Raw genomic sequence first — 15,779 nt, 5'->3', positions numbered from 1 at the left:
GCATCAGCCCAAGGATAGTGTAAGTGTTAGCATTAGGGTTAGCATCAGGCCTAGGATAGTGTTAGGGTTAGGGTTAGCATCAGCCCTAGGATAGTGTAAGGGTTAGGGTTAGGGTTAGCATCAACCCTAGGATAGTCTTAGGGTTAGGGTTAGGGTTAGCATCAGCCCTAGGATAGTATTAGTGTTAGGGTTAGCATCAACCCTAGGATAGTGTTAGGGTTAGGGTTAGGGTTAGCACCAGGCCCAGGATAGTGTTAGTGTTAGGGTTAGCATCAGCCTTAGGATAGTGTTAGGGTTAGGGTTAGGGTTAGCATCAGCCGTAGGATAGTGTTTGGGTTAGGGTTAGCCTCAGCCCTAAGATAGTGTTAGAGTTAGGGTTAGGATTAGCATCAGCCCTAGGTTAGTGTTCGGGTTAGGGTTAGGGTTAGCATCAGCCCTAGGATAGTGTTAGTGTTAGGGTTAGCATCAGCCCTAGGATAGTGTTAGCGTTAGGGTAAGTGTTAGCATCAGACCTAGGATAGTGTTAGGGTTAGGGTTAGCATCAGCCCTAGGATAGTGTTAGTGTTAGGGTTATGGTTAGCATCAGCCCTAGGATAGTGTTAGGGTTAGGGTTAGCATCAACCCTAGGATAGTGTTAGGGTTAGGGTTAGGGTTAGCATCAGCCCTAGGATAGTGTAAGTGTTAGGGTTAGGGTTAGCATCAGGCCTAGGATAGTGTTAGGGTTTGGGTTAGCATCAGCCCTAGGATAGTGTAAGGGTTAGGGTTAGGGTTAGCATCAACCCTAGGATAGTCTTAGGGTTAGGGTTAAGGTTAGCATCAGCCCTAGGATAGTATTAGGGTTAGGGTTAGCATCAGCCCTAGGATAGTGTTTGGGTTAGGGTAAGGGTTAGCACCAGGCCCAGGATAGTGATAGTGTTAGGGTTAGCATCAGCCTTAGGATAGTGTTAGGGTTAGGGTTAGGGTTAGCATCAGCCGTAGGATAGTGTTTGGGTTAGGGTTAGCCTCAGCCCTAAGATAGTGTTAGGGTTAGGGTTAGGGTTAGCATCAGCCCTAGGATAGTGTTAGGGTTAGGGTTAGCATCAGCCCTAGCATAGTGTTAGGGTTAGGGTTAGGGTTAGCATCAGCCCTAGGATAGTGTTAGGGTAAGGGTTAGCATCAGCCCTAGGATAGTGTTAGGGTTAGGGTTAGGGTTAGCATGAGCCCTAGGATAGTGTTAGGGTTAGGGTTAGCATCAGCCCTAGGATAGTGTTAGGGTTAGGGTTATGGTTAGCATCAGCCCTAGGATAGTGTTAGGGTTAGGGTTAGCATCAACCCTAGGATAGTGTTAGGATTAGGGTTAGGGTTAGCATCAGCCCTCGGATAGTGTTAGGGTTAGGGTTATCCTCAGCCCTAGGAGAGTGTTAGGGTTAGGGATAGGGTTAGCATCAGGCCTAGGATAGTGTTAGGGTTAGGGTTAGGGTTAGCATCAGCCCTAGGATAGTGTTAGTGTTAGGGTTAGCATCAGGCCTAGGATAGTGTTAGGGTTAGGGTTAGCATAAGCCCTAGGAGAGTGTTAGGGTTAGGGTTAGGGTTAGCATCAGCCCTAGGATAGTGTTAGGTTTAGGGTTAGCATCAGACCTAGGATAGTGTTAGGGTTAGGGTTAGGGTTAGCATCAGCCCTAGGATAGTGTAAGTGTTAGGATTAGGGTTAGCATCAGGCCTACGATAGTGTTAGGGTTAGGGTTAGCATCAGCCCTAGGATAGTGTTAGGGTTAGGGTTAGGGTTAGCATCAACCCTAGGATAGTCTTAGGGTTAGGGTTAGGGTTAGCATCAGCCCTAGGATAGTATTAGTGTTAGGGTTAGCATCAACCCTAGGATAGTGTTAGGGCTAGAGTTAGGGTTAGCACCAGGCCCAGGATAGTGTTAGTGTTAGGGTTAGCATCAGCCTTAGGATAGTGTTAGGGTTAGGGTTAGGGTTAGCATCAGCCGTAGGATAGTGTTTGGGTTAGGGTTAGCCTCAGCCCTAAGATAGTGTTAGAGTTAGGGTTAGGGTTAGCATCAGCCCTAGGTTAGTGTTCGAGTTAGGGTTAGGGTTAGCATCAGCCCTAGGATAGTGTTAGCGTTAGGGGAAGGGTTAGCATCAGCCCTAGGATAGTGTTAGGGTTAGGGTTAGCCTCAGCCCTAGGAGAGTGTTAGGGTTACGGATAGGGTTAGCATCAGGCCTAGGATAGTGTTAGGGTTAGGGATAGGGTTAGCGTCAGGCCTAGGATAGTGTTAGGGTTACGGTTAGCATCAGCCCTAGGATAGTGTTAGGTTTAGGGTTAGGGATATCATCAGGCCTAGGATATTGTTAGGGTTCGGGTTAGCATCAGCCCTAGGATAGTGTTAGAGTTAGGGTTAGGGTTAGTATCAGCCCTAGGATAGTGTTAGGGTTAGGGTTAGGGTTAGCATCAGCCCTAGGATAGTGTTAGGGTTAGGGTTAGGGTTAGCATCAGCCCTAGGATATTATTAGGGTTAGGGTTAGCATCAGCCCTAGGATAGTGTTAGAGTTAGGGTTAGGGTTAGCATCAGCCCTAGGATTGTGTTAGGGTTAGGGTTCGGGTTAGCATCAGCCCTAGGATAGTGTCAGGGTTAGGGTTAGCATCAGCCCTAGGATAGTGTTAGGGTTAGGGTTAGGGTTAGCATCAGCCCTAGGATAGTGTTAGGGTTAGGGTTAGCATCAGCCCTAGGATAGTGTTAGGGTTAGGGTTAGGGTTAGCATCAGCCCTAGGATAGTGTTAGGGTTAGGGTTAGCATCAGCCCTAGGATAGTGTTAGTGTTAGGGTTATGGTTAGCATCAGCCCTAGGATAGTGTTAGGCTTAGGGTTAGCATCAACCCTAGGATAATGTTAGGGTTAGGGTTAGGGTTAGCATCAGCCCTAGGATAGTGTAAGTGTTAGGGTTAGGGTTAGCATCAGGCCTAGGATAGTGTTAGGGTTAGGGTTAGCATCAGCCCTAGGAGAGTGTTAGGGTTAGGGATAGGGTTAGAATCAGGCCTAGGATAGTGTTAGGGTTAGGGTTAGCGTTACCATCAGGCCTAGGATAGTGTTAGGGTTACGGTTAGAATCAGCCCTAGGATAGTGTTAGGGTTAGGGTTAGGGTTAGCATCAGCCCTAGGATAGTGTTAGGGTTAGGGTTAGGGTTAGCACCAGGCCTAGGATAGTGTTAGTGTTAGGGTTAGCATCAGCCTTAGGATAGTGTTAGGGTTAGGGTTAGGGTTAGCATCAGCCGTAGGATAGTGTTAGGGTTAGGGTTAGCCTCAGCCCTAGGATAGTGTTAGAGTTAGTGTTAGGGTTAGCATCAGCCCTAGGATAGTGTTAGGGTTAGGGTTAGGGTTATCATCAGCCCTAGGATAGCATTAGGGTTAGGGTTAGGGTTAGGGTTAGCGTTAGCATCAGCTCTAGGATAGTGTTAGGGTTAGGGTTAGGGTTAGCATCAGCCCTAGGATAGTGTTAGGGTTAGGGTTAGCATCAGCCCTAGGATAGTGTTAGGGTTAGGGTTAGGGTTAGCATGAGTCCTAGGATAGTGTTAGGGTTAGGGTTAGCATCAGCCCTAGGATAGTGTTAGGGTTAGGGTTATGGTTAGCATCAGCCCTAGGATAGTGTTAGGGTTAGGGTTAGCATCAACCCTAGGATAGTGTTAGGGTTAGGGTTAGGGTTAGCATCAGCCCTAGGATAGTGTTAGGGTTAGGGTTAGCCTCAGCCCTAGGAGAGTGTTAGGGTTAGGGATAGGGTTAGCATCAGGCGTAGGATAGTGTTAGGGTTAGGGTTAGCGTTAGCATCAGCCCTAGGATAGTGTTAGTGTTAGGGTTAGCATCAGGCCTAGGATAGTGTTAGGGTTAGGGTTAGCATCAGCCCTAGGAGAGTGTTAGTGTTAGGGTTAGGGTTAGCATCAGCCCTAGGATAGTGTTAGGGTTAGGGTTAGGGTTAGCATCAGCCCTAGGATAGTGTAAGTGTTAGGATTAGGGTTAGCATCAGGCCTAGGATAGTGTTAGGGTTAGGGTTAGCATCAGCCCTAGGATAGTGTAAGGGTTAGGGTTAGGGTTAGCATCAACCCTAGGATAGTCTTAGGGTTAGGGTTAGGGTTAGCATCAGCCCTAGGATAGTATTAGTGTTAGGGTTAGCATCAAGCCTAGGATAGTGTTAGAGTTCGGGTTAGGGTTAGCACCAGGCCCAGGATAGTGTTAGTGTTAGGGTTAGCATCAGCCTTAGGATAGTGTTAGGGTTAGGGTTAGGGTTAGCATCAGCCGTAGGATAGTGTTTGGGTTAGGGTTAGCCTCAGCCCTAAGATAGTGTTAGAGTTAGGGTTAGGGTTAGCATCAGCCCTAGGTTAGTGTTCGGGTTAGGGTTAGGGTTAGTATCAGCCCTAGGATAGTGTTAGCGTTAGGGTAAGGGTTAGCATCAGCCCTAGGATAGTGTTAGGGTTAGGGTTAGCCTCAGCCCTAGGAGAGTGTTAGGGTTAGGGATAGGGTTAGCATCAGGCCTAGGATAGTGTTAGGGTTAGGGATAGGGTTAGCGTCAGGCCTAGGATAGTGTTAGTGTTACGGTTAGAATCAGCCCTAGGATAGTGTTAGGGTTAGGGTTAGGGTTAGCATCAGCCCTAGGATAGTGTTAGGTTTAGGGTTAGGGATATCATCAGGCCTAGGATATTGTTAGGGTTCGGGTTAGCATCAGCCCTAGGATAGTGTTAGAGTTAGGGTTAGGATTAGTATCAGCCCTAGGATAGTGTTAGCGTTAGGGTTAGGGTTAGCATCAGCCCTAGGATAGTGTTAGGGTTAGGGTTAGGGTTAGCATCAGCCCTAGGATATTATTAGAGTTAGGGTTAGCATCAGCCCTAGGATAGTGTTAGGATTAGGGTTAGGGTTAGCACCAGGCCTAGGACAGTGTTAGTGTTAGGGTTAGCATCAGCCTTAGGATAGTGTTAGGGTTAGGGTTAGGGTTAGCATCAGCCGTTGGATAGTGTTAGGGTTAGGGTTAGCCTCAGCCCTAGGATAGTGTTAGAGTTAGGGTTAGGGTTGGCATCAGCCCTAGGATAGTGTTAGGGTTAGGGTTAGGGTTAGCATCAGCCCTAGGATAGTGTTAGTGTTAGGGTTATCATCAGCCCTAGGATAGTGTTAGGGTTAGGGTTAGGGTTAGCATCAGCCCTAGGATAGTATTAGTGTTAGGGTTAGCATCAACCCTAGGATAGTGTTAGGGCTAGAGTTAGGGTTAGCACCAGGCCCAGGATAGTGTTAGTGTTAGGGTTAGCATCAGCCTTAGGATAGTGTTAGGGTTAGGGTTAGTGTTAGCATCAGCCGTAGGATAGTGTTTGGGTTAGGGTTAGCCTCAGCCCTAAGATAGTGTTAGAGTTAGGGTTAGGGTTAGCATCAGCCCTAGGTTAGTGTTCGAGTTAGGGTTAGGGTTAGCATCAGCCCTAGGATAGTGTTAGCGTTAGGGTAAGGGTTAGCATCAGCCCTAGGATAGTGTTAGGGTTAGGGTTACCCTCAGCCCTAGGAGAGTGTTAGGGTTACGGATAGGGTTAGCATCAGGCCTAGGATAGTGTTAGGGTTAGGGATAGGGTTAGCGTCAGGCCTAGGATAGTGTTAGGGTTACGGTTAGAATCAGCCCTAGGATAGTGTTAGGGTTAGGGTTAGGGTTAGCATCAGCCCTAGGATAGTGTTAGGTTTAGGGTTAGGGATATCATCAGGCCTAGGATATTGTTAGGGTTCGGGTTAGCATCAGCCCTAGGATAGTGTTAGAGTTAGGGTTAGGGTTAGTATCAGCCCTAGGATAGTGTTAGGGTTAGGGTGAGGGTTAGCATCAGCCCTAGGATAGTGTTAGGTTTAGGGTTAGGGTTAGCATCAGCCCTAGGATATTATTAGAGTTAGGGTTAGCATCAGCCCTAGGATAGTGTTAGGGTTAGGGTTAGGGTTAGCACCAGGCCTAGGACAGTGTTAGTGTTAGGGTTAGCATCAGCCTTAGGATAGTGTTAGGGTTAGGGTTAGGGTTAGCATCAGCCGTTGGATAGTGTTAGGGTTAGGGTTAGCCTCAGCCCTAGGATAGTGTTAGAGTTAGGGTTAGGGTTAGCATCAGCCCTAGGATAGTGTTAGGGTTAGGGTTAGGGTTAGCATCAGCCCTAGGATAGGGTTAGTGTTAGGGTTATCATCAGCCCTAGGATAGTGTTAGGGTTAGGGTTAGGGTTAGCATCAGCCCTAGGATAGCATTAGGGTTAGGGTTAGGGTTAGGGTTAGCGTTAGCATCAGCTCTAGGATACTGTTAGGGTTAGGGTTAGGGTTAGCATCAGCCCTAGGATAGTGTTAGGGTTAGGGTTAGGGTTAGCATCAGCCCTAGGATAGTGTCAGGGTTAGGGTTAGCATCAGCCCTAGGATAGTGTTAGGGTTAGGGTTAGGGTTAGCATCAGCCCTAGGATAGTGTTAGGGTTAGGGTTAGCATCAGCCGTAGGATAGTGTTAGGGTTAGGGTTAGGGTTAGCATCAGCCCTAGGATAGTGTCAGGGTTAGGGTTAGCATCAGCCCTAGGATAGTGTTAGTGTTAGGGTTATGGTTAGCATCAGCCCTAGGATAGTGTTAGGGTTAGGGTTAGCATCAACCCTAGGATAGTGTTAGGGTTAGGGTTAGGGTTAGCATCAGCCCTAGGATAGTGTAAGTGTTAGGGTTAGGGTTAGCATCAGGCCTAGGATAGTGTTAGGGTTAGGGTTAGCATCAGCCCTCGGATAGTGTAAGGGTTAGGGTTAGGGTTAGCATCAACCCTAGGATAGTCTTAGGGTTAGGGTTAGGGTTAGCATCAGCCCTAGGATAGTATTAGTGTTAGGGTTAGCATCAACCCTAGGATAGTGTTAGGGTTAGGGTTAGGGTTAGCACCAGGCCCAGGATAGTGTTAGTGTTAGGGTTAGCATCAGCCTTAGGATAGTGTTAGGGTTAGGGTTAGGGTTAGCATCAGCCGTAGGATAGTGTTTGGGTTAGGGTTAGCCTCAGCCCTAAGATAGTGTTAGAGTTAGGGTTAGGATTAGCATCAGCCCTAGGTTAGTTTTCGGGTTAGGGTTAGGGTTAGCATCAGCCCTAGGATAGTGTTAGTGTTAGGGTTAGCATCAGCCCTAGGATAGTGTTAGCGTTAGGGTAAGTGTTAGCATCAGACCTAGGATAGTGTTAGGGTTAGGGTTAGCATCAGCCCTAGGATAGAGTTAGTGTTAGGGTTATGGTTAGCATCAGCCCTAGGATAGTGTTAGGGTTAGGGTTAGCATCAACCCTAGGATAGTGTTAGGGTTAGGGTTAGGGTTAGCATCAGCCCTAGGATAGTGTAAGTGTTAGGGTTAGGGTTAGCATCAGGCCTAGGATAGTGTTAGGGTTTGGGTTAGCATCAGCCCTAGGATAGTGTAAGGGTTAGGGTTAGGGTTAGCATCAACCCTAGGATAGTCTTAGGGTTAGGGTTAAGGTTAGCATCAGCCCTAGGATAGTATTAGGGTTAGGGTTAGCATCAGCCCTAGGATAGTGTTTGGGTTAGGGTAAGGGTTAGCACCAGGCCCAGGATAGTGTTAGGGTTAGGGTTAGCATCAGCCCTAGCATAGTGTTAGGGTTAGGGTTAGGGTTAGCATCAGCCCTAGGATAGTGTTAGGGTAAGGGTTAGCATCAGCCCTCGGATAGTGTTAGGGTTAGGGTTAGGGTTAGCATGAGCCCTAGGATAGTGTTAGGGTTAGGGTTAGCATCAGCCCTAGGATAGTGTTAGGGTTAGGGTTATGGTTAGCATCAGCCCTAGGATAGTGTTAGGGTTAGGGTTAGCATCAACCCTAGGATAGTGTTAGGATTAGGGTTAGGGTTAGCATCAGCCCTCGGATAGTGTTAGGGTTAGGGTTATCCTCAGCCCTAGGAGAGTGTTAGGGTTAGGGATAGGGTTAGCATCAGGCCTAGGATAGTGTTAGGGTTAGGGTTAGGGTTAGCATCAGCCCTAGGATAGTGTTAGTGTTAGGGTTAGCATCAGGCCTAGGATAGTGTTAGGGTTAGGGTTAGCATAAGCCCTAGGAGAGTGTTAGGGTTAGGGTTAGGGTTAGCATCAGCCCTAGGATAGTGTTAGGTTTAGGGTTAGCATCAGACCTAGGATAGTGTTAGGGTTAGGGTTAGGGTTAGCATCAGCCCTAGGATAGTGTAAGTGTTAGGATTAGGGTTAGCATCAGGCCTACGATAGTGTTAGGGTTAGGGTTAGCATCAGCCCTAGGATAGTGTTAGGGTTAGGGTTAGGGTTAGCATCAACCCTAGGATAGTCTTAGGGTTAGGGTTAGGGTTAGCATCAGCCCTAGGATAGTATTAGTGTTAGGGTTAGCATCAACCCTAGGATAGTGTTAGGGCTAGAGTTAGGGTTAGCACCAGGCCCAGGATAGTGTTAGTGTTAGGGTTAGCATCAGCCTTAGGATAGTGTTAGGGTTAGGGTTAGGGTTAGCATCAGCCGTAGGATAGTGTTTGGGTTAGGGTTAGCCTCAGCCCTAAGATAGTGTTAGAGTTAGGGTTAGGGTTAGCATCAGCCCTAGGTTAGTGTTCGAGTTAGGGTTAGGGTTAGCATCAGCCCTAGGATAGTGTTAGCGTTAGGGGAAGGGTTAGCATCAGCCCTAGGATAGTGTTAGGGTTAGGGTTAGCCTCAGCCCTAGGAGAGTGTTAGGGTTACGGATAGGGTTAGCATCAGGCCTAGGATAGTGTTAGGGTTAGGGATAGGGTTAGCGTCAGGCCTAGGATAGTGTTAGGGTTACGGTTAGAATCAGCCCTAGGATAGTGTTAGGGTTAGGGTTAGGGTTAGCATCAGCCCTAGGATAGTGTTAGGTTTAGGGTTAGGGATATCATCAGGCCTAGGATATTGTTAGGGTTCGGGTTAGCATCAGCCCTAGGATAGTGTTAGAGTTAGGGTTAGGGTTAGTATCAGACCTAGGATAGTGTTAGGGTTAGGGTTAGGGTTAGCATCAGCCCTAGGATAGTGTTAGGGTTAGGGTTAGGGTTAGCATCAGCCCTAGGATATTATTAGGGTTAGGGTTAGCATCAGCCCTAGGATAGTGTTAGAGTTAGGGTTAGGGTTAGCATCAGCCCTAGGATTGTGTTAGGGTTAGGGTTCGGGTTAGCATCAGCCCTAGGATAGTGTCAGGGTTAGGGTTAGCATCAGCCCTAGGATAGTGTTAGGGTTAGGGTTAGGGTTAGCATCAGCCCTAGGATAGTGTTAGGGTTAGGGTTAGCATCAGCCCTAGGATAGTGTTAGGGTTAGGGTTAGGGTTAGCATCAGCCCTAGGATAGTGTTAGGGTTAGGGTTAGCATCAGCCCTAGGATAGTGTTAGTGTTAGGGTTATGGTTAGCATCAGCCCTAGGATAGTGTTAGGCTTAGGGTTAGCATCAACCCTAGGATAATGTTAGGGTTAGGGTTAGGGTTAGCATCAGCCCTAGGATAGTGTAAGTGTTAGGGTTAGGGTTAGCATCAGGCCTAGGATAGTGTTAGGGTTAGGGTTAGCATCAGCCCTAGGAGAGTGTTAGGGTTAGGGATAGGGTTAGAATCAGGCCTAGGATAGTGTTAGGGTTAGGGTTAGCGTTACCATCAGGCCTAGGATAGTGTTAGGGTTACGGTTAGAATCAGCCCTAGGATAGTGTTAGGGTTAGGGTTAGGGTTAGCATCAGCCCTAGGATGGTGTTAGGGTTAGGGTTAGGGTTAGCACCAGGCCTAGGATAGTGTTAGTGTTAGGGTTAGCATCAGCCTTAGGATAGTGTTAGGGTTAGGGTTAGGGTTAGCATCAGCCGTAGGATAGTGTTAGGGTTAGGGTTAGCCTCAGCCCTAGGATAGTGTTAGAGTTAGTGTTAGGGTTAGCATCAGCCCTAGGATAGTGTTAGCGTTAGGGTTAGCGTTAGCATCAGCGCTAGGATAGTGTTAGTGTTAGGGTTAGCATCAGCCCTAGGATAGTGTTAGGGTTAGGGTTAGGGTTATCATCAGCCCTAGGATAGCATTAGGGTTAGGGTTAGGGTTAGGGTTAGCATCAGCCCTAGGATAGTGTTAGGGTTAGGGTTAGCATCAGCCCTAGGATAGTGTTAGGGTTAGGGTTAGGGTTAGCATCAGCCCTAGGATAGTGTTAGGGTTAGGGTTAGCATCAGCCCTAGGATAGTGTTAGGGTTAGGGTTAGGGTTAGCATGAGTCCTAGGATAGTGTTAGGGTTAGGGTTAGCATCAGCCCTAGGATAGTGTTAGGGTTAGGGTTATGGTTAGCATCAGCCCTAGGATAGTGTTAGGGTTAGGGTTAGCATCAACCCTAGGATAGTGTTAGGGTTAGGGTTAGGGTTAGCATCAGCCCTAGGATAGTGTTAGGGTTAGGGTTAGCCTCAGCCCTAGGAGAGTGTTAGGGTTAGGGATAGGGTTAGCATCAGGCGTAGGATAGTGTTAGGGTTAGGGTTAGCGTTAGCATCAGCCCTAGGATAGTGTTAGTGTTAGGGTTAGCATCAGGCCTAGGATAGTGTTAGGGTTAGGGTTAGCATCAGCCCTAGGAGAGTGTTAGTGTTAGGGTTAGGGTTAGCATCAGCCCTAGGATAGTGTTAGGGTTAGGGTTAGGGTTAGCATCAGCCCTAGGATAGTGTAAGTGTTAGGATTAGGGTTAGCATCAGGCCTAGGATAGTGTTAGGGTTAGGGTTAGCATCAGCCCTAGGATAGTGTAAGGGTTAGGGTTAGGGTTAGCATCAACCCTAGGATAGTCTTAGGGTTAGGGTTAGGGTTAGCATCAGCCCTAGGATAGTATTAGTGTTAGGGTTAGCATCAAGCCTAGGATAGTGTTAGAGTTCGGGTTAGGGTTAGCACCAGGCCCAGGATAGTGTTAGTGTTAGGGTTAGCATCAGCCTTAGGATAGTGTTAGGGTTAGGGTTAGGGTTAGCATCAGCCGTAGGATAGTGTTTGGGTTAGGGTTACCCTCAGCCCTAAGATAGTGTTAGAATTAGGGTTAGGGTTAGCATCAGCCCTAGGTTAGTGTTCGGGTTAGGGTTAGGGTTAGTATCAGCCCTAGGATAGTGTTAGCGTTAGGGTAAGGGTTAGCATCAGCCCTAGGATAGTGTTAGGGTTAGGGTTAGCCTCAGCCCTAGGAGAGTGTTAGGGTTAGGGATAGGGTTAGCATCAGGCCTAGGATAGTGTTAGGGTTAGGGATAGGGTTAGCGTCAGGCCTAGGATAGTGTTAGTGTTACGGTTAGAATCAGCCCTAGGATAGTGTTAGGGTTAGGGTTAGGGTTAGCATCAGCCCTAGGATAGTGTTAGGTTTAGGGTTAGGGATATCATCAGGCCTAGGATATTGTTAGGGTTCGGGTTAGCATCAGCCCTAGGATAGTGTTAGAGTTAGGGTTAGGATTAGTATCAGCCCTAGGATAGTGTTAGCGTTAGGGTTAGGGTTAGCATCAGCCCTAGGATAGTGTTAGGGTTAGGGTTAGGGTTAGCATCAGCCCTAGGATATTATTAGAGTTAGGGTTAGCATCAGCCCTAGGATAGTGTTAGGGTTAGGGTTAGGGTTAGCACCAGGCCTAGGACAGTGTTAGTGTTAGGGTTAGCATCAGCCTTAGGATAGTGTTAGGGTTAGGGTTAGGGTTAGCATCAGCCGTAGGATAGTGTTAGGGTTAGGGTTAGCCTCAGCCGTAGGATAGTGTTAGAGTTAGGGTTAGGGTTAGCATCAGCCCTAGGATAGTGTTAGGGTTAGGGTTAGGGTTAGCATCAGCCCTAGGATAGTGTTAGTGTTAGGGTTACCATCAGCCCTAGGATAGTGTTAGGGTTAGGGTTAGGGTTAGCATCAGCCCTAGGATAGCATTAGGGTTAGGGTTAGGGTTAGGGTTAGCGTTAGCATCAGCTCTATGATAGTGTTAGGGTTAGGGTTAGGGTTAGCATCAGCCCTAGGATAGTGTTAGGGTTAGGGTTAGGGTTAGCATCAGCCCTAGGATAGTGTCAGGGTTAGGGTTAGCATCAGCCCTAGGATAGTGTTAGGGTTAGGGTTAGGGTAGCATCAGCCCTAGGATAGTGTTAGGGTTAGGGTTAGCATCAGCCCTAGGATAGTGTTAGGGTTAGGGTTAGGGTTAGCATCAGCCCTAGGATAGTGTTAGGGTTAGGGTTAGCATCAGCCCTAGGATAGTGTTAGTGTTAGGGTTATGGTTAGCATCAGCCCTAGGATAGTGTTAGGGTTAGGGTTAGCATCAACCCTAGGATAGTGTTAGGGTTAGGGTTAGGGTTAGCATCAGCCCTAGGATAGTGTAAGTGTTAGGGTTAGGGTTAGCATCAGGCCTAGGATAGTGTTAGGGTTAGGGTTAGCATCAGCCCTAGGATAGTGTAAGGGTTACGGTTAGGGTTAGCATCAACCCTAGGATAGTCTTAGGGTTAGGGTTAAGGTTAGCATCAGCCCTAGGATAGTATTAGGGTTAGGGTTAGCATCAGCCCTAGGATAGTGTTTGGGTTAGTGTTAGGGTTAGCACCAGGCCCAGGGTAGTGATAGTGTTAGGGTTAGCATCTGCCTTAGGATAGTGTTAGGGTTAGGGTTAGGGTTAGCGTCAGCCGTAGGATAGTGTTTGGGTTAGGGTTAGCCTCAGCCCTAAGATAGTGTTAGAGTTAGGGTTAGGGTTAGCATCAGCCCTAGGTTAGTGTTAGGGTTAGTGTTAGGGTTAGCATCAGCCCTAGAATAGTGTTAGTGTTAGGGTTAGCATCAGCCCTAGGATAGTATTAGGGTTAGCGTTAGCGTTAGCATCCGCCCTAGGATAGTGTTAGGGTTAGGGTTAGGGTTAGCATCAGCCCTAGGATAGTGTTAGGGTTAGGGTTAACATAAACCCTAGGATAGTGTTAGGTTTAGGGTTAGGGATATCATCAGGCCTAGGATAGTGTTAGGGTTAGGGTTAGGGTTAGCATCAGATCAAGGACAGTGTTAGGGTTAGGGTTAGCATCAGCCCTAGGATAGTGTTAGGGTAAGGGTAGGGTTATCATAAGGCCTAGGATAGTGTTAGGGTTAGGGTTAGCATCAGCTCTAGGATAGTGTTAGGGTTAGGGTTAGGGTTAGCATCAGCCCTAGGATAGTGTTAAGGTTAGGGTTAGGGTTATCATCAGGCCTAGGATAGTGTGAGGGCTAGGGTTAGCATCAGACTTAGGATAGTGTTAGGGTTAGGGTTAGGGTTAGCATCAGCCCTAGGATAGTGTTAGGGTTAGGGTTAGCATCAGCCCTAGGATAGTGTTAGGGTTAGGGTTAGGGTTAGTATCAGCCCTAGGATAGTGTTAGGGTTAGGGTTAGCATCAGCCCTAGGATAGTGTTAGGGTTAGGGTTAGGTTTAGCATCAGCCCTAGGATAGTGTTACGGTTAGGGTTAGCCTCAGCCCTAGGAGAGTGTTAGGGTTAGGGATAGGGTTAGCATCAGGCCTAGGATAGTGTTAGGGTTAGGGTTAGGTTTAGCATCAGCGCTAGGATAGTGTTAGGGTTAGGGTTAGCATCAGGCCTAGGATGGTGTTAGGGTTACGGTTAGCATCAGCCCTAGGAGAGTTTTAGGGTTAGGGTTAGGGTTAGCATCAGCCCTAGGATAGTGTTAGGGTTAGGGTTAACATCAGCCCTAGGATAGCGTTCGCGTTAGGATTAGGGTTAGCATCAGCCCTAGGATAGTGTTAGGTTTAGGGTTAGCATCAGCCCTAGAATAGTGTTAGGGTTAGGGTTAGGGTTAACACCAGGCCTATGATAGTGTTAGTGTTAGGGTTAGCATCAGCCTTAGGATAGTGTTAGGGTTAGGGTTAGGGTTAGCATCAGCCGTATAATAGTGTTAGGGTTAGGGTTAGCCTCAGCCCTAGGATAGTGTTAGAGTTAGGGTTAGTGTTAGCATCAGCCCTAGGATAGTGTTAGGGTTAGGGTTTGGGTTAGCATCAGCCCTAGGATAGTGTTAGTGTTAGGGTTAGCATCAGCCCTAGGATAGTGTTAGCGTTAGGGTTAGGGTTAGCATCAGCCCTAGGATAGTGTTAGGGTTAGGGTTAGCCTCAGCCCTAGGAGAGTGTTAGGGTTAGGGATAGTGTTAGCATCAGGCCTACGATAGTGTTAGGGTTAGGGATAGGGTTAGCATCCGCCCTAGGATAGTGTTAGGGTTAGGGATAGGGATAGCATCAGCCCTAGGATAGTGTTAGGGTTATGGTTAGGTTTAGCATCAGCCCTAGGATAGTGTTAGGGTTAGGGTTAGCATCAGCCCTAGGATAGTGTTAGTGTTAGAGTTAGGGTTAGCATCAGCCCTAGGATAGTGTTAGGGTTAGGGTTAGCATCAACCCTAGGATAGTGTAAGTGTTAGGGTTAGGGTTAGCATCAGCCCTAGGATAGTGTTAGGGTTAGGGTTAGCCTCAGCCCTAGGAGAGTGTTAGGGTTAGGGATAGGGTTAGCATCAGGCCTACGATAGTGTTAGGGTTAGGGATAGGGTTAGCATCCGCCCTAGGATAGTGTTAGGGTTAGGGATAGGGATAGCATCAGCCCTAGGATAGTGTTAGGGTTATGGTTAGGTTTAGCATCAGCCCTAGGATAGTGTTAGGGTTAGGGTTAGCATCAGCCCTAGGATAGTGTTAGTGTTAGAGTTAGGGTTAGCATCAGCCCTAGGATAGTGTTAGGGTTAGGGTTAGCATCAACCCTAGGATAGTGTAAGGGTTAGGGTTAGGGTTAGCATCAGCCCTAGGATAGTGTTAGGGTTAGGGTTAGCCTCAGCCCTACGAGAGTGTTAGGGTTAGGGATAGGGTTAGCATCAGGCCTAGGATAGTGTTAGGGTTAGGGTTAGGGTTAGCATCAGCCCTAGGATAGTGTTAGTGTTAGGGTTAGCATCAGGCCTAGGATAGTGTTAGGGTTAGGGTTAGCATCAGCCCTAGGAGAGTGTTAGGGTTAGGGTTAGGGTTAGCATCAGCCCTAGGATAGTGTTAGGTTTAGGGTTAGCATCAGACCTAGGATAGTGTTAGGGTTAGGGTTAGGGTTAGCATCAGCCCAAGGATAGTGTAAGTGTTAGCATTAGGGTTAGCATCAGGCCTAGGATAGTGTTAGGGTTAGGGTTAGCATCAGCCCTAGGATAGTGTAAGGGTTAGGGTTAGGGTTAGCATCAACCCTAGGATAGTCTTAGGGTTAGGGTTAGGGTTAGCATCAGCCCTAGGATAGTATTAGTGTTAGGGTTAGCATCAACCCTAGGATAGTGTTAGGGTTAGGGTTAGGGTTAGCACCAGGCCCAGGATAGTGTTAGTGTTAGGGTTAGCATCAGCCTTAGGATATTGTTAGGGTTAGGGTTAGGGTTAGCATCAGCCGTAGGATAGTGTTTGGGTTAGGGTTAGCCTCAGCCCTAAGATAGTGTTAGAGTTAGGGTTAGGATTAGCATCAGCCCTAGGTTAGTGTTCGGGTTAGGGTTAGGGTTAGCATCAGCCCTAGGATAGTGTTAGTGTTAGGGTTAGCATCAGTCCTAGGATAGTGTTAGCGTTAGGGTAAGTGTTAGCATCAGCCCTAGGATAGTGTTAGGGTTAGGATTAGCATCAGCCCTAGGATAGTGTTAGTGTTAGGGTTATGGTTAGCATCAGCCCTAGGATAGTGTTAGGGTTAGGGTTAGCATCAACCCTAGGATAGTGTTAGGGTTAGGGTTAGGGTTAGCATCAGCCCTAGGATAGTGTAAGTGTTAGGGTTAGGGTTAGCATCAGGCCTAGGATAGTGTTAGGGTTTGGGTTAGCATCAGCCCTAGGATAGTGTAAGGGTTAGGGTTAGGGTTAGCATCAACCCTAGGATAGTCTTAGGGTTAGGGTTAAGATTAGCATCA

The sequence above is a fragment of the Lemur catta genome, chromosome 6, assembly GCF_020740605.2.
Source record: "Lemur catta isolate mLemCat1 chromosome 6, mLemCat1.pri, whole genome shotgun sequence".
Taxonomy (NCBI): domain Eukaryota; kingdom Metazoa; phylum Chordata; class Mammalia; order Primates; family Lemuridae; genus Lemur; species Lemur catta.
Note: the sequence above shows the minus strand (reverse complement) of the source record.